The 5,546-nt window shown below is 40.3% G+C and overlaps 1 pseudogene; it reads left to right on the top strand.

The window, feature by feature from the left end:
* The first annotated feature begins 4,345 nt into the window (after nucleotides 1–4,345).
* Nucleotides 4,346–4,992, top strand: LOC102820079 (annotated as a pseudogene).
* The last annotated feature ends 554 nt before the right edge of the window (nucleotides 4,993–5,546 follow it).

Below are 5,546 nucleotides of genomic sequence, written 5' to 3'. Positions count from 1 at the left end.
GATAGAGCACAGGATAGGGAATAGACACAGGATAGTTTGGGTAGCGGAGAGGGGTAGTGGGGGGGAAATTAACAAGAATGGGGAGGGGAATGGAAGAACAAGGCAGTTTGGAGAACAGTTAGGCAGAGTTGCATGGGCTAAGTAGGACAGAGGTAAATTATGATGTATTCACAACCTTGGAACAACAGGCCTCTGGTATACAGGGATTGAGGCACAGTTTGAATGGGTTAAAGAGGGGAATAATGTTAATATGCTTGGCTGTCTTTTGAATCTTGGTTTCCCTTGACTACCATTGTAAAATAGACACTTGAGGGGGAGAGAAAGGAATAACCAGAAACATCACAATAGATAGCTTGTAAGTCTGTCTTAAGCCTATAACTGATAGGAATACCTTATAGGGGGCTAGAAGTTGCCCAGTGAAACAGGCTTCCTGTGGAGCCTTTGCATTGCATAAGATCATAGGTAGAATCCTGAGCCCCATTCAGAACCTTCTGAGGTGGGACATTCCCACTTGAAAGTACAAGTAGACCAGCCTAGAATGGCTAGAAGAACAGAAGATACTTCATGAAAGAATGACTGACAGGAAAAATAAAAAAAACAATGGCAGTCTGATTGACTACTACAAGAACAAGAAAGCTGTTCGCCCAGGAGCCATTAAGACAAATGGTCAGGTCACCTCAGAGCAAACCCCATACCAAGACTGAGATTCAAGGGGAATACAAAAGCAGGCTGGTGACCACGTTGGTCACTGATGAGGGGTAGAGGGGGAAAAACAGCAATGAAGTTGGAAGCTAAGTCCAAACACATTCAATAGACTCCTGTGAGCCTGCGTGGAGACCTGGTTTGCCAGCAGTATGGCACAACCCGGAAACTAATGGGCCCAGAGGCAGTGACATGGCCACAGAGGACTAGAGCAGAGAGCTAAGCGTCCAGTTGATAGGAAGTGAGGGGAGAAGCATAAGAACACCCTTATTTGCAGATAGTACCCACTGGAACTGGCTTCAATGGCTGGATGAGCAGAACTCAACTAGAAGAAGAAATAATAGAAAAAAAAAGTGTAAACTGCTACAATTTGATGAACTTAAATATGCTTATGGTTTGATAAAATCTTGCTTGCTGAAAGTGAAGAGTATTTAAAACATTTACTGATGAATATCAAAGAGCCCATCCTTCAGTATTGATTACATCTCAATGTAAAGAAAACAAAAGTCTTTACCACTGGACCAATAAACAACTTTCTTATGAATGGAGAAAAGATTGAAGTTGTCAGAGACTTCATTTTCTTGGATCAACCACCAACACTCACAGAAGCAGCAGTCAAGAAATCAAATGACATATTGCATTAGGTAAATCTGCTGCACAAGACCTTTGTAAAGTGTTGAAGAGCAAAGATGTCAGCTTAAGGATTAAGGTGCACCTGACTTAATACATGGTATTTTCAATAACCTCATATATATGCAAAAGATGGACAGTGAATAAGGAAGACCATAGAAGAATTGATGCATTTGAGTTATGGTGTTGGAGGAGAATATTGACAGTGTCATGGGCTGCCAAAAGAACCAATAGATCCGTTTTGGAAGAAATGCAGCCATAGTGCTCCTGGAGGCCAAGATGACCAAACTCTGTCTCTCATATTTCAGACATACTGTCTGGAGGGACCAGTTGCTGGAGAAGGATATCATGTTTAGTAAGGTGGAGGATCAGAGAAAAAGAGGAACTCCCACCTCCTCGGTACGCAGGGTTGACAGGGTTGGGCAACTTAGACATTGGTTACCCAAAATGGGTGGGGGACTACAAAGGCAAGAAGTTACCGTCTTACAAGCTTTCAAGAGAGAGTCTAGTTCCAGATGGGGCAGGGAAAGGTAGAATCTCCACTGAATGGTTTCCAACCTGTTGGGACAGAGCTAATGAAAGGAAATGGTGATAAGACACTTGTAGTACAATAGTAAATAATTGCTATCAGAACTGACTTTGAGGGTTGGAAATGTAAAGGTATATATTTTGTTACAAAAGCAGGGGAGTGACTGATTTTGCAGTCCAGGAGCAGAGGTTCCTAGGACCATCAAGTGGGAAGAGCAGAGTACGGGACCCTACCCAGAGAAGAAGTGATGCCAGAAATGTAGGCAGAGATGATGACAAGGACAGAGGAGTGGCTGGGGACAGTGGACTCAAGGAGGGACAGCTGTGCTGACAGCTAGGGGGTGGGGGGCAGGGCTATGGGATGTATGCTTTGGTTGTTTGGTAATGTATGGAGAGGATTGTAATCACTGCAATGAAACAAAATACGATAGGATGAATTTAAAACAGATGTTCTCCCATGGAGACCCACATAATTCACAATAAAAACAAAAACAAAAAAAGCTTTCACCATTTTAAAACTGTGAATTTTATCTTAAAATCTAACTGATCTCATGACCACCTGAAACTATATAATTATGCTTTACCCTCCCTTCACTTTGTAGTTGCCTAATCTACACTGGCATCTCAGATTCCCTCTTTTCAGTCTTATACTTTTGTTCTTCTTTCAACACTTTCATATATGGACTGAATTCCAGCTGATGTTTCCTTAATGTTGGTTCTCTGCCCAAAGAACTCATGTTAGTATATGTCTTAGTTTTGCCATACACTATTTATATGAGAAATTATATTATCTGGAAATGTCCTAATTTCATCATCATATTTGAGGTACAGTTAGGTTGGGTATATGATTCTTGTTTGGAAGTTCTTTGTCTTTCAGAGTTTTGTATGTCTCCCCATTGCCTTCTTGCAAGCATTGTTTCTGCTGAGAAATCAGATCTTAATCTTAGTGGTTTTCCTTTATAGTAATGTTTCTGTTTTTCTGAGCTGCTTTCAGGATTATTTCCTTGTCTTTGATTTCAGAGAGTTTCATTATAATATATTTTGGTGATTTTCTTTGGGGGTCTATCCTGCCTGGGGTTTGTTCAGCTTCTTCAGTGCTTATCTTCTTGTCTTTCATGATGTTAGAGATGTTTTTTCCCGCAGTTTTCAACTATCTCTTCTGTGATTTTCTTTGTTTCTTCCTGTTCTGGAATTCCAACCACATGTAGGTTATGCCTCTTCATGTGTGTCACATGAATCTTAGGCATTCTTTAGATTTTTTTCATTATTTTTTTCTGATTGTTCTTGTAACTTACTTGCACTGAGTGACTGATCTTACTGCTCACTAATTTTGGCTTCCATTGATTCAAATCTACTCCTTTGCCCTTTCTCTATATTGTCCATTTCTATATCTTAGCACTAATCCTCTGGATTTCTATGTGCATGATTTGTATTTTCTCCAACCCTTTGTCTATTTTTCTTGACTGTTCCTGTAGGTTCTTTGGGATTCTTCCCTGTTTCCCTCTACGTTTATGCCAATAACATGTTTGCTGTTGTTTTTGTTAAGTACCATGGAGTCGGTTCTGACTCATAATGACCCTGCACAGGGTTTCCAAGGCTGTAAATATTTATGGGAGCAGAATGCCTCATCTTTTTCCCACAGAACTGCTGGTAGTTTCAAACTGCTGACCTTGAGGTTGGCAGCCCGACTGGTAACCACTATGCTACCAGAGCTCCTTATACCTAAATATTGTTCTTCTGACCTTTTTTCAGGCAATTCCAGTACCTCGTTACATCCAAAACATTTTCTAGCTCTGCTTCTTGGTCATTTGTTTGAGCTACACTGTCTTGTTTTTTTGTTTTTGTTTTTGTTGTTGTTGTTTGTTTGTTTTATTTTTCATGTGAACAGAGATTGTCTGTTGCTATTGAGGAATTGCAATGACACTGTATTTGTATTTAGAAGGTATATTCTTAAGCACTCACGGACTGAACATGATGGGTATAATCAAGAGAAGAGCTTATGCACCATTCTCTTCTATTTATGAAACTCAGTTGTATTTGAATTTAGCTGTTGTTTATTGTTGTCATTTATCTTGTTTATGTTGTCATTGTTAAGTGCAATCAAGTCAGATCTGACCCATAGACACCGTATGTAGGGTTTCTGAGGTGTGGCTTGTGATTTTGAACCACCAACCTTGCGGTTCAAGCTGACTATATCGTCCAGCACATTAACCCACATAGCCGCACCAGGACTCCAATCCTGTTTATAGCAGTTTTTATGTACTCTGGCTTAATTGATAGGGTTGAAGAGCGTATGACTGTGAATGAGTTTTAAGGTCGTAATTGCTGTCACCTGTTGGGTAAGGCAAAAATACACTCCCACAAGAGAGAAAGAGAACAAAGAAACAAGACTACAAGCAAATGAAAAACCATAAAATACAGGAAATTCTCCTCTGCTGGCTGTCTAGCATTTGGCTACCCTCCTCTCACCCCGGACGGCTCTGCTATGGAGACCCGCAGTCCTAGCGTAGTGATTAGTGATGACGAGCCAGGCTATGACCTAGATTTATTTTGCATACCTAATCGTTATGCGGAGGATTTGAGGAAGGTGTTCCTTCCTCATGAATTAATTATGGACAGGACCCATCGGCTTGCTAGAGATGTTATGAAAGAGATGGGCAGCCATCACATTGTTGCCCTTTGTGTGCTCAAAGGGGGCTATAAATTCTTTGCTGACCTGCTGGATTATATCAAGGCACTGAACAGAAATAGTGACAGATCCATTCCTATGACTGTAGATTTCACTAGACTGAAATGACCAGTCAACTGCGGACATCAAAGTAATTGGTGGAGATGATATTTCAACTCTGACTGGAAAGAATGTCCTGATTGTTGAATATATAATTGACACTGGCAAAACAATGCAGCCCTGGCTTTTCTTGGTCAGTCAGTATAATCCAAAGATGGTCAAGGCTGCAAGATTGCTGGTGAAAAGGACTCCTCAAAGTGTTGGCTATAGACCAGACTTTGTTGGCTTTGAAAATTCTGGACAAGTTTGTTGTAGGATGTGCCCTTGACTGTAATGAATACTTCAGGGATTTGAATCACGTGTGTGTCATTAGTGAAACTGGAAAAGTAAAGTACAAAGCCTAAGATCAGAGTTTGAGTTGAGTGCCAGAGTCTGGAAACAACTGGAGTCCCAGTGACCTCACCAGTAAACAGATCATCTATTCTAGTGGTGCGTCTTGCATGCACCTCTCCAAATTGTCTCTGTTTTGTATGTTAGAAATGTCTGTTGCAGTTCAGAACTCTTTATTTGCACTATAAGTCTAGAGGCTATTGGTTCTCTGTGGGTGGGTTGTGGTTTGACTTGTGAATGAAAAGTCTCTGAAACCAAGCCACTAATGAAACAAAATAATTGAAGTTGTATCTATACGAAACATTTAAAGAGAAGATACATTAGTTTTGTAAATTGGTTATTTTATTTTTTTATATATTCATGCAAGACCAGAAGTGATTGAACCCTGTTCATTATACACCGTGTGTTACTGAGAAGCAGTGACTTTTCCTATCATTGTCACTGCTGAAGAGGTTTGACTGTGTCCTGGATTCAATGTCCTGGAATAATAATACTAGTAGTGTTTCTGTCATATTAACTGAGTTGATCCACTTGTGCAGGTGAACCTTTGTCAATTGTTCCTTTTAAA

Source organism: Chrysochloris asiatica, unplaced genomic scaffold (genome assembly GCF_000296735.1).
Source record: "Chrysochloris asiatica unplaced genomic scaffold, ChrAsi1.0 scaffold00248, whole genome shotgun sequence".
In the NCBI taxonomy this organism is placed as follows: Eukaryota; Metazoa; Chordata; class Mammalia; order Afrosoricida; family Chrysochloridae; genus Chrysochloris; species Chrysochloris asiatica.
Note: the sequence above shows the minus strand (reverse complement) of the source record. Positions and strands in the feature narration are given on the sequence as shown.